The sequence below is a fragment of the Bacillus rossius genome, chromosome 18 (assembly GCF_032445375.1).
Source record: "Bacillus rossius redtenbacheri isolate Brsri chromosome 18, Brsri_v3, whole genome shotgun sequence".
Classification (NCBI taxonomy): domain Eukaryota; kingdom Metazoa; phylum Arthropoda; class Insecta; order Phasmatodea; family Bacillidae; genus Bacillus; species Bacillus rossius.
The window spans coordinates 20706772-20725103 of NC_086345.1; the positions used below are offsets into that span (position 1 = coordinate 20706772).

Here is an 18332-nt window from a genome sequence, read left to right on the forward strand (position 1 = left end):
TTCGCAAACATTTCTGAGCCACACGATAAAGAAATTCAAACAAAGATTACCTTAGTTAGCTGTCCAAACTTAAATTTATAAATGAGTACATAAATTACGTAATTTTTTCTAGGTAAACATTTTCTACGACTTAAAAGAAATTTTTTTTCAGGTACCGTAATGTAATCAAAGAGTAGGCTAGCACACATAGACCATTTTATATTATTGTCAAAGTACTGCTTAAATATTTATAGGTAATGTCTTCATTTTTACAATAAATTTAATTATATTTTAATTAATTGAAAAACATTCGTTATCATTGAGAATTAAGCTGAATAACATTGTTCTCAAACCTATTCACAAAATTTTCCTTATTAATTGGGTGAATAATTCCCAAATACTCTTCAATATTTTTCATTTATTTAAAAATAATAATTTTTACTCTCGATTGACCATTTTATGTAAAATAATTTATTGCTAGTACTTTAAAGTTCCAGAGAAAAGCCAAATTTGTAAAGCTGAAATGAATTTTGCTTTGCTGATACTTCCAGTATAATTCTAAAGGACTGAAATATGACATAATTATCGAAAATACACATAAAATAAAGAGTCTGTAAAGTATTAAATATTTCTCTCTCTTGCACTTGTATCAACAGCAACCGTCTAAATAATTTATCACTTAAAGTTGTAACAGTAACAAAGAGTGACTATAGGTATTCTCAATTATGGTGAATATAGGTACTTTTTCAGAAAATTAAAATAATTTAGTGTTGTATAGACTAATACTTAAAAATTTATTTTTAATAGTGTATATATATATACGTATTCTATCAGTACTTTGACATTATTCAAAAATGACACGTGTGTGCTGAAAATTATACTCTTTGATTACATTATATAAAAAAAATTCCTTTAAATTGTAGAAAATGCGTATCTAGATAAAATACGTATTTTATCGTATAGGTTATTTTTACGTATACGTAGTAGTAACCTTAGGATTGTAAAACTGTATAAGAGCATATATTTAATTAATTTTAACCTTCAATTTGAATTATTATTTCTTTCGCTCGATTTTTCGCCAACTAATATTCCTCTAAAAGATCATTCCTAATTCACATTGTATTCTGAGCTCAAAACATTCGCCTGGTATAGGGCCTACGAAAAAAACGTGGGAATATCACGATGTAAAAAATATATATAAATTGCTATTGGCAAGCAGCAACGGTAAGCTGGTGGCTACAAAAGGAACTACCATATCGCAGTGGCTTTCCTTACCAGTGAATTCATCTACTTCCACAATATTCGTGCTAGGCTTTTAATTCAGAGAACGGTGATTTTTTTTTTAATATTTAACTGTTTGGTGGTATCACTGCAGGTCGCACCCTACTCCACCACATCCATCCACGCAACCAGACACCAGCATTCCACCACAGGCGAAAGGCCAAAACAACAACCCCCACTACCACAGACTCCAGAATCATCTACGACCCCAAACACATCAAAAACCTGCGCACAGACACAAAACAAAGGTGAAGGGCGGCATTACGCGGCTTGGGACTCTTTGCGATCCCCCCCCCCCTGAAATCGATGCCACATACAGGCACAGACAGGTACAGACAGGCACGGACAGGCACGGACAGGCATGGACGGGTACAGACGGGTACAGAAAGGCACAGACAGGCACGGACAAGCAGACAGGCACAGACAGGTACGGACAGGCACAGACAGGTACAGACAGGTACGGATAGGCACGGACAAGTAGACAGGCACGGACAGGTACAGACGGGCACGGACAAGCAGACAGGCACGGACAGGTACGGACAGGCACAGACAGGCACGGACAGGTAAATACGGGCACGGACAAGCAGACAGGCACGGACAAGCAGACAGGCACAGACAGGTACAGACAGGCACGGACAGGTACAGACGGGCACGGTCAAGCAGACAGGCACGGACAGGTACAGACAAGCAGACAGGCACGGATAGGCACGGACAGGTACGGACAGGCACAGACAGGTACGCACAGGCACGGACAAGAAGACAGGTACAGACAGGCACGGACAGGTACTGACAGTCACGGACAGGCACAGACAGGTACAAACAAACACAGACAGGCATGCGGATCGGGCGCCTCGCTACAGGCAATGATGACAGTGTCAGCTCCGCGACGCATGGACTGGTGGCCGACTGTGCTGTCCGCACTAGCAGCTGATCCGAGCCGGCCACTGCAGGTTTGCCGATTTCAGTGCTAAACGGCAGAAACTGGTCTCAGGTGTCACCTGTGAAATTTTTTTGACAATCGGTAGGTGAAGTAGCAGGTGTGAACTTCACACGGGAAGCCTTCTTTTCACAGACGCATCTTCGGTTTTTTTTTGTTCGTTGTAACTCATGATAACTAATGGTCAATTAGGTTAGGTTAGCTACATTATAAATACTTTAAAACATTGTGGACGGTTGATTTGGTTAGGATAGCTATATTAAAGATACTGTGAAATCATGTAAACGGTTGCCTAGCCCTGGATAGCTACATATTAAAAAGTTATTTGCCAAGCAACCATAAAATGATTTTACAGTATTTTTAATGTAGTTTTACTTACCTAATACAACCAACCATCCACAATGTTTTAAAGGATTTATAATGTAGCTAACCTGTCCTAATCGACCGCAAAATTTAATGCCACACCGGTTTATACAATGAGATAGAACGGAGGGGAAAAAAAAAGCGAGCATGAACTTCGGGGAACTTCGGGTGTGGCTCTCTCGTCTGTGAAATGAATGTTTTTTACTTCACACAGCCCACCGCCATCCTTCGTCTTATTTGTCTTATTCGCACCAAGGAGCTGACGGTAAGATCGTCCAGGTTAACGAGGCGCAGTCGAAAAACGGCGCGGGCGGGCTACCCGAACGACCTCGGTTGCGAAGGGTAAGTGTGTAATGAGGCATCGCGAACAAGGCCCCCCATTCAATCCCCTGGGAGGTCTCGTTGCTCGCAGGTGTGTGTGTGTGTGGGAGGAGAGAGAACTTTCCACCCCTTACGGCAGCTCATTTCCCCGGGTCTTTAAACCTTCCTCCAACATTTCCTCACACGGGAGTTTTCCCACTTTCCCCTCCCCCCACTTCCCCCCCCCCCCTTTCCTATAAACCTAACCTCACGGGCGGGGAACAATTAGCGAGGAACGCTTACAGCCCCCTTTTGGGGAATCGTCCCGACGCGCGAAAAAAAAAAAAAAGGGCTAACGAGGGGGTGAACACGAGGGTTTCAACGTCGTAGGGGTTTGTTCGCGGAGAAAGACCAAGCATGTGCGAGAGATTTCGGAGAAGACCGTCCTAATCTCTCGGGAGCATTTGACCCGGCGACTCGTGTGCTTGTTAAATACCGTGGTTTATGTCGGCGAGTGTGCGTTCTGGAGATTTTTTTTTTTTTCGTAACCCAACTGAAAACTAAGTGTGTTGGGGAGGAGGGTTCCGGGTTAGGAAGGGAGACTAAGTCAGTCTCACGCCAAAGCATATACGCTCTAATCATGCAGGGTGTTAGCCATGCAGGACGGGTAGCATGCATCATGTGCTAGGAGGGGGATTCGCCAGCCATGGCAGCGATTGGATCCATGACTAACTCCCCTCACTGACTATCCTAGACTAAAACTAGATAAGTTGGGCCCAGGTAAAACCTGCACAGACACAGGGAAACCCCTGGACTCTGACATGCGGGATACAAAAATGTAATGCATCAATATCAAGCAGGATGAACAGAAGGATGGTTCCGGAAGAAGAGTTTGACAGAGTACAAAAGAGTCTACCATGAGGGGGGTTGGGGTCTTGGACAGTTTTCTATAGAACGCAATAAAAATCGGTATTTTCAAATTCTCGTCATGACCATTAGTTAAGGGGTTTGTTTCTGTAAAATAAAAAAGATTAATACCTCTCTTGCATATGGTGCTCTTTGACAAAGCTTTTCAATTAATATCAACTTGGCATTATGCAATTGGTGTAAAAATAGTAGCGCAATTTATAATAATTACAGACAGTTGCGCATCCTTTTACAGCCATTCATTTGACTACATTGAGTTAATATTTTGTGAATAGCCCTTTACTAATAGAAATTTAAAAAAAACATGTAATTTTAGATCCGTTCTCATGTGGTACGGCTAAGAATCATAAGACGCGAAGATGGTTTCAAGAATTTTTGTGCGCAAAATATATTTTTGTGTTGTTAAATATGATAAATTGGCCTCGTGAAGCCTCATTTAACACATTGTTAGATTTTCGAAGATCAATTATTACATGGGGACTTTAAAAAGAGATTATCTGTCAAAAAAATATTGTTTTAGGATATATATTTGAAAATTATTCATAGTGATTACTGTCTGTTTAGTACTTATATATCTATATATAAAATTGTATGATGGTATGTACGACGTTGATAAACTCCGTCGTGACGTCACAATCAAATATTGTGGACAACAGCACAACCATGAAGTACCTTTTATATACTACTATACACAAAGTGTGATTCTTTCAAAGTTGAACATTCTTATGAATATTTTATCGAGACTTCTGGTTCTGGCATGAAAAGGTAATTACTGAACTCTGAAAGCTGAACTCTTTTTCACGCATTCAGTCAAGTTATATACTTTTTAGCATAAGTTTTTGGATGTTCCATGTATTTCAGATTTTGTGAAACAGGAACCGTAACGAAGAATGCAGTGCACGCGAAAAAACTAATTTCGCGAAAGATTCGCTCCAGCGCAGCGTGTAAATTACTCTGTATTCCCAGAGTAGTTCCAGAGAAATTTGGTTTTGCTTAGCTTTCATTACAGAGAACTTACTCAAGCAAAGATTCCATTTCAACTTCAATGCGCAAATGGGTCAGGGGATTTCGCTGTGTGACTTTCTTGCAGGCAACGCAACGAATTAATAACAACCTGAAATTGCAAGCGTAAATTATTCCTCCTCAGTTCGGGAAATGTACTTTACAATACCAACTATATATTTTAATGGCCGGTCACAGACACACCAACTTTTATTCTACATTTTTTTTTTACATTTTATCTCTCGGTATACGGCTTTTGGCGGGAGTAATTTCGTGATCGGAACGGAAGGCGCATGGAACGGAAATGTGTAACCACGGTGCTGCCATCTGTGTCAGATGGTGGGAACCAAAATTCACAAATCCCAAAGGGAAACTTCAAGGTATCAAATTTTTAACGAATTTTAACAAGATGGGCAGTATTTTAATTAAATTTCATTTTCGAAAATCTGGTATTTATTTATTTATTTATTTATTTATTTTTTCGTTTTTATTGAAGCTGTCCATTACACAGATTTAACATTGCGCTGTGCGAATCGAATTTTTAAATAGTCGAAGTAGCTGCTGAAACAGCGGCACTGTTTTGGTGAAGTAAGAATCATTGTACACGTAAATGTCTTATTTGTTGAAATGTGTGCTATCTTTATAAATAAACAGAGAAAAACAATGTGAAACCTTAATCGTTTGTTCTTAAAACGAAAAAGGTCTAAAAATAATACCATACAATCTAGTTTCTAGTTATGTATTATTGTATTCGTCATTCTTCGAATGTTTTGAATTACTCTGTAAATATTGCAAATAGGACCCACATTTGATTGGCTTATTTTTCTCCAAATAATGTAATAATTAAGCCCTGTGAGAGGCGGTAAATTGTCGTAAATTATCCTGTAAAATAATGTGTGCTCGCTGCCTTGAGTAACGAGCACATTAAATAATAAACCATAAAAAAATGATCATGATAAATTCAAAAAGGCGTTTTTAAGTTTTTTTCCCCTTCCCTTTTGAAACTGTTATTAATGACGATATTTTTTAAAAGTTAAACTTCTTTGGGCACGATGAAAGTAAAATTTAAAGACCGAATTCTAATGCAACGTTTTTGTGTAACATTGTTGTGAAACGTTTCTGGAGAGCACTATGCTATATACGTTGCTTGGCTCGTTTTCGGTCTCCTCTTTGTGCGATGTTTCGTTTCTTGTTCAAAAAAAGAAAATAGAACCGATAAATATATATATATATATATATATATATATATATAAATGAAAGAATAATACAGACAGAGGAATGAAAGAATCAGACAGAGAGTGTGCGCATGCGCTCGTTTCAGAAAATAGATATAGGTATCCTATAAGTCAGCTGTGAGTGCCTCGAATTTCATATTTGCTACCAGAGCGCTCTCATTCCTCGTTGTTCAACCAGCAGCGCAGAGAGCGCTGTTGAGACAGTTCCTGCATTTCCCACACAAATAGCGCTACCTGTTCTGAATTTAATATTTCGTTCAAAGATTTGGCATGTTCCAAATGGCATAATTGTTTGAAGAAACAGTAACACACGCAGTTTTTTTATATTTTATTTCAAAAGTCAAATTATCTTATTTCTCTCATTCTCTCATTATCTCATTCTCTCTCTCTCTCTCTCTAAACTTTATTCTTATCTTCTTATTAAAATTCATCTTAACACACAGATAAATTAAATCAAGCGAGATTTTTTTAACCACAAACAGTCACTTTTTATTTTAAAAAATACTAATTCCACCCGTATATTATTTCCCGGCGTCTTCTTTGTGATGATATCTTGAGTTCTCGGTTTTTATTATTACAATAATCTGGAACTCAATAATTACTGCTAATTAAAAAAGACTTGAAAATATACAAAAAATGTTTAGATACTTTTTAAAAAAACATAAAGTAAATTATAATCCAGAAAAAAAACTGAAAACGCATACACTGCAGTTCAGAAGAAAAGTGGCAGCTGCTGTTATTTTTTTTTTAATAAATGTTTTACAAATATTTGTCTTTGAACTGAAATATTAAATAAAAAAAAGGATTTACTTTCAATCATAGAACATCGCAATTTTTTCGAACAAATTACCTAAAGAATGAGTTGTCAAAAACTTTGCATGGGTAATTTTAATGATTGTTTAAAAGATTTGTATCCGTTTATAAAGTAAAAAAATCTCACTGGAAGGGCTTTATATCTCTTAATTTCTGTGCAGTTAAGTAACTATTTCATGTGAATATTTTGTTATTGTTACTTCATTATTTTGAATTTATCTAAAATTGATCATGTTATTTTTTTAGTAACCTTTGTTTGTTTTTTTTAGTGTCTTTGTGATATTTTATGTTTCTGTTTTGTTAAATTTTCTTTCTCGTGACCGTCTCTGTGCTCTATATATGTTATTACCTCCATTGTTTATGCAATATCCGTTATGTGCCTGCCTATTGAAGGCCATGTCTGTTGGCAGGCACTCAAAAAAAATTAAATTATTATTTAAAATGTTGACTTTGAATATAATTGAATGACCGATAAAAAAAATAGGATTCGATCCCATGAAAATACATCGTGTCTGACGAGAAAACGAACTCTTTGTTTTCTCATTTCCTTCGCGAGCACTCATGAATCGCGAGGAAGAAACTTCCTTCTCCCCCATTCCCCTTCGCCAATTTTTTTTAAAGGTAACAACAGAATGATTAGGAAACTCGACGAAACACCCGGCAAACTCGAGCTCGGTATTCGAAAGTTCGACAGAATCGAAAGTCGAAGCGTCGTCGCTTCGACTCTCGAGCCCGCACGGAGACTGCAGCGCGCATAACCCCGAAACCTCGTTAGTACGATCTTTGCGTGCCATGCGAAACTGCGTACATTCGAATAGTAGACTCAGAGAAGGAGGGAAATAACACTGGGATCTATCCGTTGGAAAATTCCCTTTTCCTTCTCTATCTCCCCTTTTTCCCCCTCGTCGTATTTTCCCTTCTATTGTTGTCGTAAAGTGGGCGACGTGAATGGAAACAAAAGGGCATGACCCGTTCATTCGACTGCTCTGAGGAGGTCCTCATCCCTTCGTCTTCCTCTTCCAAGCAGGGCTTAAAAAATTCTTCTTCTTCTTCTTCTTCTTCTTTACTTTCTTTCTGGATTCGAAGGTCCTAATGTTTTTTTTTTGAGCTTCGCTGCAATTCCTTTTTTTTTTTTTTTACCTTCCTTCCACTTCTCCCCCCCCCCCCCCCCCCCCCCCCCCCCCGCCCCTCGAGAATTCTGGAGGACTGACGCAATTTCTTCCGGATCAAGGGCGCCCTAGGAGGTATTCCCACGCCTTCCGCGGCGGACTGCGAAGAAGGAGAGTGTCTTCGTGTTCGGCCATGCTCCGTGTTCCTTCCAGACAGCGCGAAATTCTGGGCACGATCTTCCTTCTTCCTCCCTTCAGTGCGAGGGTAATTGCCAGCCGACGGCGTGGACTATACCCTCCGCCTCTCCACCCTCCTTTCCCCATTGGCGCACCGACAGGATTCATCACCTCCGCCTTATTCTTTCTTTCTTTTCTCCTGTATCCTCCTCCACCTGACCCTCCAACAACCACCCCCACCACCACAACTAAAAAAAACACACACTCGAGGTGCGTTTTCGAGAGCGGACGAAACACGGGGCCATTTCACCCCCATGGGGCTATTCATCACACAACTTTGACCACCGATCACGCGTCAGGGCGAAGGCAATACAATACCCTGAAACAAGTAGAAGGGAAAAGGCTTGAAAAAAAAAGAAATAGGCAACGTTAAGGCACTTCGCCACGCCGAAATCAGGTTTCTCCACGTTAAGTGAGACCCCCACCGTCTCGTCAAGGGGTGTACGTGTGTCAGTGAGGCCGGACGATAAGGGCGGTGCTCGCTGGTGCTTCCAGCGCGGAATCGCCTCTAAGTGCAAGGCTCTGAGCGGTGACTGTAACACTATGTGGCGGAGATATGAAGATAAATGTGTGATGCAAGTCCCTTAAGAGCTTTCAAGAATCTTTACCGGTTGTTTCATGACTAAGAATTACTCTGAAAACACGCCTTTTTAACCCTTTTCTCTTTTCTAAAAACACAGTTTAAAAACTTAATCCGGGAACAAAACTTCTTTTCGGGTTTCAGCAAACTCATAATGCTCTTCGTAAACAGACCCCACTCGGATATCTTGAGTATTTTTTTCAGTTCGCGTTGTTTTTCCTGACGCTTGTCAAGAAAAGAAAATAATATATATGTGTGTATATATATTTATTTATTTATATTCCTCCTTTGCTCCTTGGTATTTAAATGATGTGAAACTTACGTTGTAACACACAAAACACTTCCATACTCTTCTTTCATGTTTTAATCATTATTAATACTTAAATAGAGTAAAAATTAGGCTTGAAGCTTTCTCGGTTTTTGAATAAAGTGTTTTTCCCAACAAAAAATTGTCAGAGTTTACAAAATGAAAATAATATTCTTTATTTATTGATTATAGATATAAGGGAAGCAGTTTAATTCCAACCAGGAAATAACATAAAAGTTAAAAATAAAGGTTGGCTACATATAAAGGATGCCGTACATACAAATAAATAATTAACTTATACTAACGACAATGGCTAAATTTGTTTAAAAAAACGTTGGATAATGTTTTTTCTTCTTCTTAAAATATTGTTAAGAATGTTTTTTTGTTTAAAATATTGTGCAGAATGACTATTTTTGCTGAAAATATGTTGAAAATGGTTGGTTTTAGAAAGATTGACAAGGCGATATTGGAATGAGATTTTCTTTAGCCGTTATCATGTAAATCATTGATGCAGTTTAAATAAACCAATTCAATAGGATGCGCACTTGATGGACATGCCTTTGTGAATTTAATAGAATAGCGAAAGAGATAACAGCAATCTACTCTTTAGGTATACGTCCTATGCGTCTATATATTTGGATTGCTATTAATGCTGTTTATAGATTGGCTCATTCTGTAAACACTTGAGTGCTGTTCACTATTTCAGAATATTCACGTTGATATCATTTCTTTGAACTTTTGATTTGTAACACCTAAGGTCTACGTATACGGCATTTATATCGCGAATGCGACGGAAGTCGCATAAACGGAAATGGGTGACCACGGTGCTTCCATCTGTGGCGAATGGCGCAAACCAAAGTTCACAAAGCCAAAGGGAAACTTCATATAATTGCGTGATTAATGAATTTTAACAAGATGGGCAATATTTCATTAAAATTCCTCTTGGAAAATCAGGCCCAAAGCTGGGGTTTAGTAATTTTTCAAGACATTTTGGCTTTTATCGGAGCTGTTTCATTACATCGTTTAACAGTTCTTGCTGCGAAACGAATGATTTTATAATCAACGTAGCTGCTCCGGCAGAGAATTCTAGCGGCGGGTGCGGAAACTATGTGTGATTGGTGTTTAGAAATGTAGTTGAAAACAAAAATTGTGTGTTTATCTTGCTCGGCAATATTTAAAGAATTATGTTTAAAGTTTTATTTCCGAATTTTATATTATAAATGTATTTTCAACACGAAAACATGTTACCGATCACTGGTGAGTAGATACTAAAAGACTCGTTAACATTTTTTTTGATTGTGCTATTGTTAAGTGAGTTCTTCAATTGTTGACTCCTAACATTTCTGTAGCACAGCTTAGATTAATGTCTAATCTATTTACCCAGAGCATTCATTTAAAATATTGATTAATCTACTGCTCGCTTAAGGGGAAAGTATTGTAAGTTTTATTGTTTATTTTATTTAGTGTTTTTGCTCATGGTTTTTAATAAATAGATTGTTTAAATATGTTTTTATAAATGACTAGCTGACCCGGCAAACTTTGTTCCGCCTTAAAGGCAATATATGGCCAATAAAGAATCATTAAAATACTTGATTTTTTATTTATATTTATTATCTTAATAAAAAATTGAATTTAATAAAATCCAAAATCTGCTCATTTATTGCCTCTAAGGCGGAACAAAGTTCGCCAGGTCAGCTAGTATTTCAATAAAGCATGTTTTCAGTTTTTTAAGCTAAATCGGATGTTAGAATTTTTAAATACTGATGATTACAGTCACGCAATAAAAAAAAACATTACCATTTTTTTTTCTTTCAAATGATATTTGATACTTAAGGACATAACGCGAGCGAAGCCGTGGGCAAAAGCTAGTAATACATAAGAATAAGTATAGTATATTATTATTCTACTGTATTGTATGCAAGTACAAAAATAAATATATACCTTGAATGTCGGATTAAATCCTCGTTCTTCAATAATGTCTGCCCCAAATGAGGTCATTTGGAAACAACTATTGTATTTTTGAGTGTTTGCTAGAAAATGTCGTTATTCGGGTGTTTCGCCACGAAGCAATGAATGCAATGGCTCAGGTGGCGGAGTCAATAATGGCAGTTTCACTTTCCCACTAAGGCAGCACAATCCTGGCGTTTCTCAGGAAAACTTCAATGTGCCACAAAACTCGCAAACAACGTCCATTGGCCCAATGCGAACGCTAGTATGCAAGCAGTAATCAGTGCTGCAAGCCTATCGAAACGCTGCTCGATTCAAATCAGCACTTGATAAGTTTCTTCTTGTGCGTCGAAAATTATTTAGTTGTTGATCTCTGAGGTTTGCTCGACGATTTCGCATTGCCAACCGAGCCGTTTCACGGGCTGCCTCGCTTTGCTCTTGTGATTGAGAAGCACGAAGTCGAGCCATACTAACGCGGCGCTCTCCACGTGCAATTTCTTGTTCTTCCTCAGTCCTTTCATTCGCAATGTTTCGAATCATAGTTGCATTATGGCCTTGTAGGGAAAGATTTGATCGTCTTGGTCGTGGCATGGTATTGTTAATGATAATATCGGCACGATAAGCCAATAGAAACTCGAAAAAAACACCTCAACCGGTCAACTTTAAATTTTACATTGTCAAATTTTCAACCATACTTAACCATAGACAACATTACGTTGAGCTGTCAGTTGTGTTTTGTTAATTGTCAAATTTTCAACCATACTTAACCATAGACAACATCACGTTTAGCTGTCAGTTGTGTTATGTTATTCCATGTCAGTTGTGTTTTTCTATACCATTGTTAACAAATTAACGGCTAGACTGATGTTATGACTGATACATTTTTCGTTTTGCTTTCAGTTGCGTTTTGTTATACCACTTTTTTACGCGTTTTATATTAGCTTCACCTGTATGTTTGTTTGTATGTTTGTAACTGACTCCTTTAGGTGCGATTTTAACCCACTTTAAACGGCCAAATTTCATTCAAACTTTGTAGATTTATCGAGAACCGATGACAATACACTAATTTGATAAGATTATTCCATTATTAAATTTTCAAAATAAGATTTTCGTCAATTTATATAATTTCACAATATTTAGTAGGCTTTGTTTATATCGCGCCAAAGACAAACTGAAAGAAAAGAGTTCGCACATTATAAAGAAAACCATTTCGCTCATGTGCGAACTCTTATCTTTCAGTTTGTCTTTGGCGCGATATAAACAAAGTCTACTAAATATTGTGACATTTAATTAAATGAAAAGTGACATTTAATTAAATGAAAATTGAGAGTGGGTTATGATTATTGTGAACAATATACTTTCTTGATTTTCTATTTTTTAGTTTAGTTTTCTATATTAAGAGTGTTTTTTATTTTTTTAAAACTATTATTAATTTTTTTCTCCGGGAACAGGATAAAAAGTATCCTATGTCCGTCTCCTGGTTCTAAGCTACCTCCCTACCAATTTTCAGCCAAATAGGTTCAGCCGTTCTTGAGTTATAAATAGTGTAACTAACACGACTTTCTTTTCTATATATAGATTATGTAAAAAAAATCTACGTTTTCAAAAAACTAAAGAGTAAATTTATATTTAAAGGCTTTCTGAGCTATATCATGTATGTTATGGTATATCTCTTTAAATTAATGTTTCGTATATATTTTTATCGTAAAACACCATATATTTATTGTATCATTGCTAAAGTATTTTAAATTTGGTCTTCTTAAAATCAAAGAAATGTAGTTATTAAGGCATTTAGTAAAACATATTTTTATGGCCTGTAAATGATTTGGAATATTTAATGCGTTCTATCACAATGGCTACACAAAAATATTGATTTTTAAAAATTTTATTGCACTTTTTAAGGCTCTCAGCTCATGCTAAGTTTGATGTTAAAATTTGGCTTTGATGTTTTCAAATCTATTAATACACATATTCAATTTATTAACCATTTATAAACTATCAACTGAAGGTATATTACTGAGAATATTTAATTCACAAAAAAATATTGCAAAAGCAAATAGTCGAATCCAACAATGATACTAAATAGAAAATCTAGAATAAAAAAAACAACTAAAAAAATCAGAGACGCACAGGTGAACCCATGAATGTGACAAAACAGATATCATGAACACCACAACTACTACAGAAACGAACACAGTATGTTTTTTGAGACAATATAGTTGCGACGTTTCGGGAACTTAGATCTGTTCCTGTCTTCGGGAAAAAACAGACTGATCTGACTTACCCCTTCCACGAAATTTTATGTGCTATGTATTTTTAACTTTTGAAATATGTTGTTTGTTTGTTTTTTTTGGCTTGTTTACGGTATGTTTGTATGCACATATATTTTTTTGTCCGTTATTGAGGTTTATTGTGATTCAGTATAATCAGGAATGGGTATTAAAAAAAATTGGTTGTCTGTAAAGTCGGTTTACGGACGATAGTTTAACGTGACAACGTCATAACAAAACATTGATGAAATGATTGCATACATTTATGAATAAAATTGAATTATTTTTATTGAATTATCACTATTTTGTATGGATACAAAGAAGGAGTGAAATGAAATATTCAATTTAATTGGTAAATTTACTTTAATTTTCACTCATTAATTCAAATATGTTTATTACTCTAACGAAGAGATTATTTTACCAAAACTTTTATACATGGTTGCTATTTAACTTTTTCCAATCAGTGTTCTTCTGTTAAGGATAGGACGATGATAGGAAAAGTAGGAAACGAATGGGAGTGTTTCAAGTTTGACGTGCCTCGAAAAAGTCAAATCGATGGTTGTTCCAATCGAGTGGAAGAGAGATAGATGCGGCGCAAGTGTACAATGAGCGTAACGGGACAATGAGTCATCCTTTTTTCGTGCGTGTAGCCGGCGTTCATCGATTTATTAGACATTGTCAATCAAAAAATGCAAGCGAGTCTTTCAGTGTACTTGCTGGTGATGTGAAAACATCTAACCTCGGTAACGAGCAAATTCGCGTGTTACCAACGTAGAAAATTACACTTATAATACGAAACTCTGTCACGACATTTAATGCAAAACTCTTTAAAATAATGCCGAGCTAGATAAATACATGCATATTTGTGTCTTCAGCTGATTTCCACACCCGTCGCGCTAGAATTCGCTGCCGGATCAGCCACTCTGACCATAGAATCATTCCACGGGCAGATCATTCCGAAACTACGTATTGCAACGGCTCCGATAAGACTTGAATAAAAAACCGGTTTTGGACCTGATTTTTTTGACTTTGTGAACTTCGGTTTCGCGCCATCCACCACAGATTGGCAGCAATGCTGTTACACATTTCCGTTCCTCGCATTCATGAAACTACTCCTACCGAATGCCGCCAATAAGGTGTTACGCATAAAAAAAAACAGATTATATAATATATATCCCCGATTTTAAACTCGTGAAAACCAAAGACCCCTCTTGGCCGTAGCCTTACCGGGGTATCTAAATTAAATTTAAAAAAAGGGGGGGTTGTCTGTAAAGTCGGTTTACGGACGATAATTTTACGTGATAACGTCATAAGCAAACGTTGATGAAAAATTGCATGCTTTTTTAATTTTCAAATATTATTTATAGTTTTTTTTGAAAATTTTAGTTTAAATAATTTGTTTTAAATCACAAAAAAATTAGTTTTAAAAAAAAGCCCGCCCTTTACCTATCTGATATTATAAGAAGATTTCCTCGCACGGTATGGTTTGTCGGTTCCTTGCCTCGCTCGGCTCAGGTTGGAACGTGACAATTTTTTTTTTTTTCGTGGTGTGCAGCCGTGGCGTTCATCGATTTATAAGACGTCATAACGTCAAAAAAAAAATTGGTGGATCACCAGTTCCCACAGGGAGCAGCCACGTGTGTGTGTGTGTATATGTGTGTGTGTGCGTATATATATGTGTGTGTGTATATATATATATATATTCCGATGGTAACGAGGCCACCATCTCCAGAGATCCCGATGATGGCTATATCTACTGTCTCTTCACTCCAAGAGACTTCAATGTGTGCATTATCAACAGCAGAGGAGTCTCCGATACCTGCAACTACACCGAATTTGGTAAATTATATATATGTATATTCCCGTACGCAAAAAAACCGTTCAGAGAACGTGGGGCGATTGTCGTCGGTGCAATTTCGGGAACACACCTCCCCCTACCCCTCCCAATCCTAGTGTCACGGAGCGCGTGGAAGTACCTACCCCCGCCATGCATGCCACGCTGCCTGCTCATTAGGCCTCTCCCCCTGCGCGTATAATCCTCCTGCCTCTACCCGGGCAATTAAGCAGCGCTGGGGAAGTAATCCCTCCCCGCTTAAACGCCCTGTGATCTCTCTCCCCCCCCCCCCCCAACCACTCCGCCGTCCTCCTCCATCACCGGACCGTCACTGGACAGTAGGTTCGTCGGTGATTGTCCTCTCGCGCGCGGTCTCATTACGAACCCCCTTAACGCCGGAGATGACGTCACGGTGAACGACAAAGGTCACGGAGGTAAAACCCCCTTCCCCTCCCCAACCCGCCCCCACCCCTCCCAAAAAGAAAAGTTTTTCTCTTTTGTTGGCAGGCCTCGTGGCTGCTTTGAAATTATTTTTTATTTTTTTTTTTTACCTTATAGTTTTTAGTAGTTTCACATGGTGCTGATTGTTGGTCTGGGTTGAACATCACCAACTGTTGTGGCTGAGACGGATGTTGTTAGCTAACCCCGCACAGCTTCGAAGCCTCGTTTCGCGGAAGAGCTGTTCCGTGTCGCGAATGTCACGGGAAGCGTGTTTACGTTTGCAAACGCAGTTAGTCCGGTCCGCCGCTGGAAGGATTCTCTCTCCCCTGATCCCGGCACAGTCCTGCAACTTACCCATCGCGCGCAGAGAACAAGGTTAGCCAACTTAACACTCCCCGCGCGAAGGCTTTCCGCCGTCGATTCGCTTCCCCGGAGAACGAAACTCTTTTTTCTTTTTTTTTTTGTATATTGCCGTCATGACACCCGGCATCAGACTTGACACGTGAAGAATTTTCACTTTAAAATTTACAAAGAAACTTGACTCAAATTATTATTATTATTATTATTATTATTATTATTATTATTATTATATGTGAAAACACCCATGGCCTCCTCAAGGGTGGGGCTTGGTAGACCTACAATTACTATGCAATGCGTATTTTATAGTAATTAAGGAGTTATTTTACTAACGTGAAAAAACAAATTTGTTGTGTAATAATATTTTTTTTTCGAAAAAATTTGCAATAAAGTCTCTGATCTTTATCAAAAAATATTTTCTTACGTTACACAATTATATTTTACAAAGCTAGTATTTCAAATTATATTTCTATTTTCTTAATTCTATTATTAATATTAATAATGTTTACTTTGATTTACAAGTTTTAATTTAAGATCAAACAATTAATTAGGATATTCAAAAATACCAACTGTTTGTTTATAGTTTTAAGTTTTCACTTCTGTCGGCAGTCCTAATGACTGCTTTGAAATTTTTTTTCTTAATAAAATGTTTGATAATGATGGTATTTTTTACTGAGAAATAAGGACATTGGAATACATAACGCTGAGTTGACACCTATTTAAATTTTAATTCTGTATAACATTCTCTCAAAGAGATGTGATCATTAGTGGAAATACTTTTTTGTTTATCCTTTGTACCTACTTGGATACATTTATTTAGCGCAAAAAGCTAAATAAAGTTAGTAATATTTTAATAAATATGTAAAGTAGTGTTTCCCCTCTCAGACTTATTTCTGATGCTCAAACACATAGAAATTTGCGAGAGCGAATTTCCCTAGTTTTTTTTTTTTTTTTAAATAAAAGCAACAGAGTTGAGACCACTCTACTTAATTAACATCTTCTTTAATTTCAATTTCCTGCTTTAGAAGTGGAGATTCCGTTACGTTATCAAAAAGCTATAAAAAAGGGGAAGAGAATGCGTTGACGAAAAATATAGCACAAATATTTTACAATTAAAATTACTGTTTACTATGAATGTAGCTTCAATGGGTACAGCTTGAAAACAGTTTATGCAACAGGAAGTAAAAATAATAAACTTGTACTGATATTGGAAATTCTCTGGATATGTCAAGTAAGAAACTACAGTATACTAGGAAGTTCTGACGTTAAAATAATTTTGAGGTAATTTGATGGGGGTGCATTTTTCATTAATGTAGACAGTTAATTTCTTTTTTTAACTTGAACGTTGAGTCAGCAAATTTTCATCAAGCTTTAGGGGTAGTAAGGGAAATTAGGGGAGGCTATTAGAATGCTCTCGTGGACAGGAGAATGAGATTCTTTGTTTTTTAATCGGACATAGACAGTTATCATCCTTCCAAATTTCATAAATAAATACTAGTAGCCTTTTCAAGGATGAGAAAGGTAGACTGGGTGATTTTTGAAACCTCATGTAGACAGAAAGATGGGAGTGGCTATTTATAAATCAGATAAAGTAGTAAATTTCTCCTGTTTTAACATTAATTGTGCTTAATTTAATTTATATGTACCAACAATATGCATTAGTCAATATAAAAGAGAAATGGGATAGTTTTTCACAATCTCATATAGGTAGTGTTCTTACACTTTTTTTTATTATATGTTTAATAGTAATTTTCTTCTTATTTTAAATGTCACGTCTGCAAATTTTCATAAAGTAGTGTTAATGTTTTTGTAAGGGGTGGAAAAGAGGGATAAGAGTGTTTTTCGACAGTTCATATTTTTTTCCCCCTAAATCATTTGAAAACAGTAATATCACCCTTTATTTACGTGCAAAGTGTGCTAAATTTAATTAAAAAGCAGAAAGATCTGTTTTACGGATGAAAAAGTGGGATGTGGGTGTTTTTATATTTCGTGTAGACAGTTCTCCGCCACTTTTTTTTTAAAATAAACTATAGGTACAATTTTATTCTTTTTTTGACTGCAATGTAAACATTTCTTCAAGAAGTGTATAAATTCTGTTTTAAGGGGTGGAGACGGAGGATAGAGTTGGTTTATCAAAATCTTACCTAGACAGTGAACTTTCACGTGTTTCAAAGATCAAGTGTGCAAAGTTTCATCGCAATCGTATGTATGGTTTAGGAACGCATAAGGGACAAACAAACAAACAAATATTCATATATATATATATATATATATATATATATATATATATATATATATATATATATAACCACGGAACAAGTTATTTTTGCCATTTCTCATTGTTTTCAAAACTTCTGTTACTAATTATTCATCATACAAAGTTAAAAATGTATTTTATTATTCGAAGTATTCC

General features: G+C 36.8%; 1 protein-coding gene across 5 annotated transcripts in view; it reads left to right on the forward strand.

Annotated features, from left to right (window-relative positions):
- Positions 1-18332, forward strand: part of LOC134541356 (uncharacterized) — a 975422-nt gene that overhangs the window by 662215 nt on the left and 294875 nt on the right. The gene's annotated exons all lie outside the window — the stretch shown is intronic.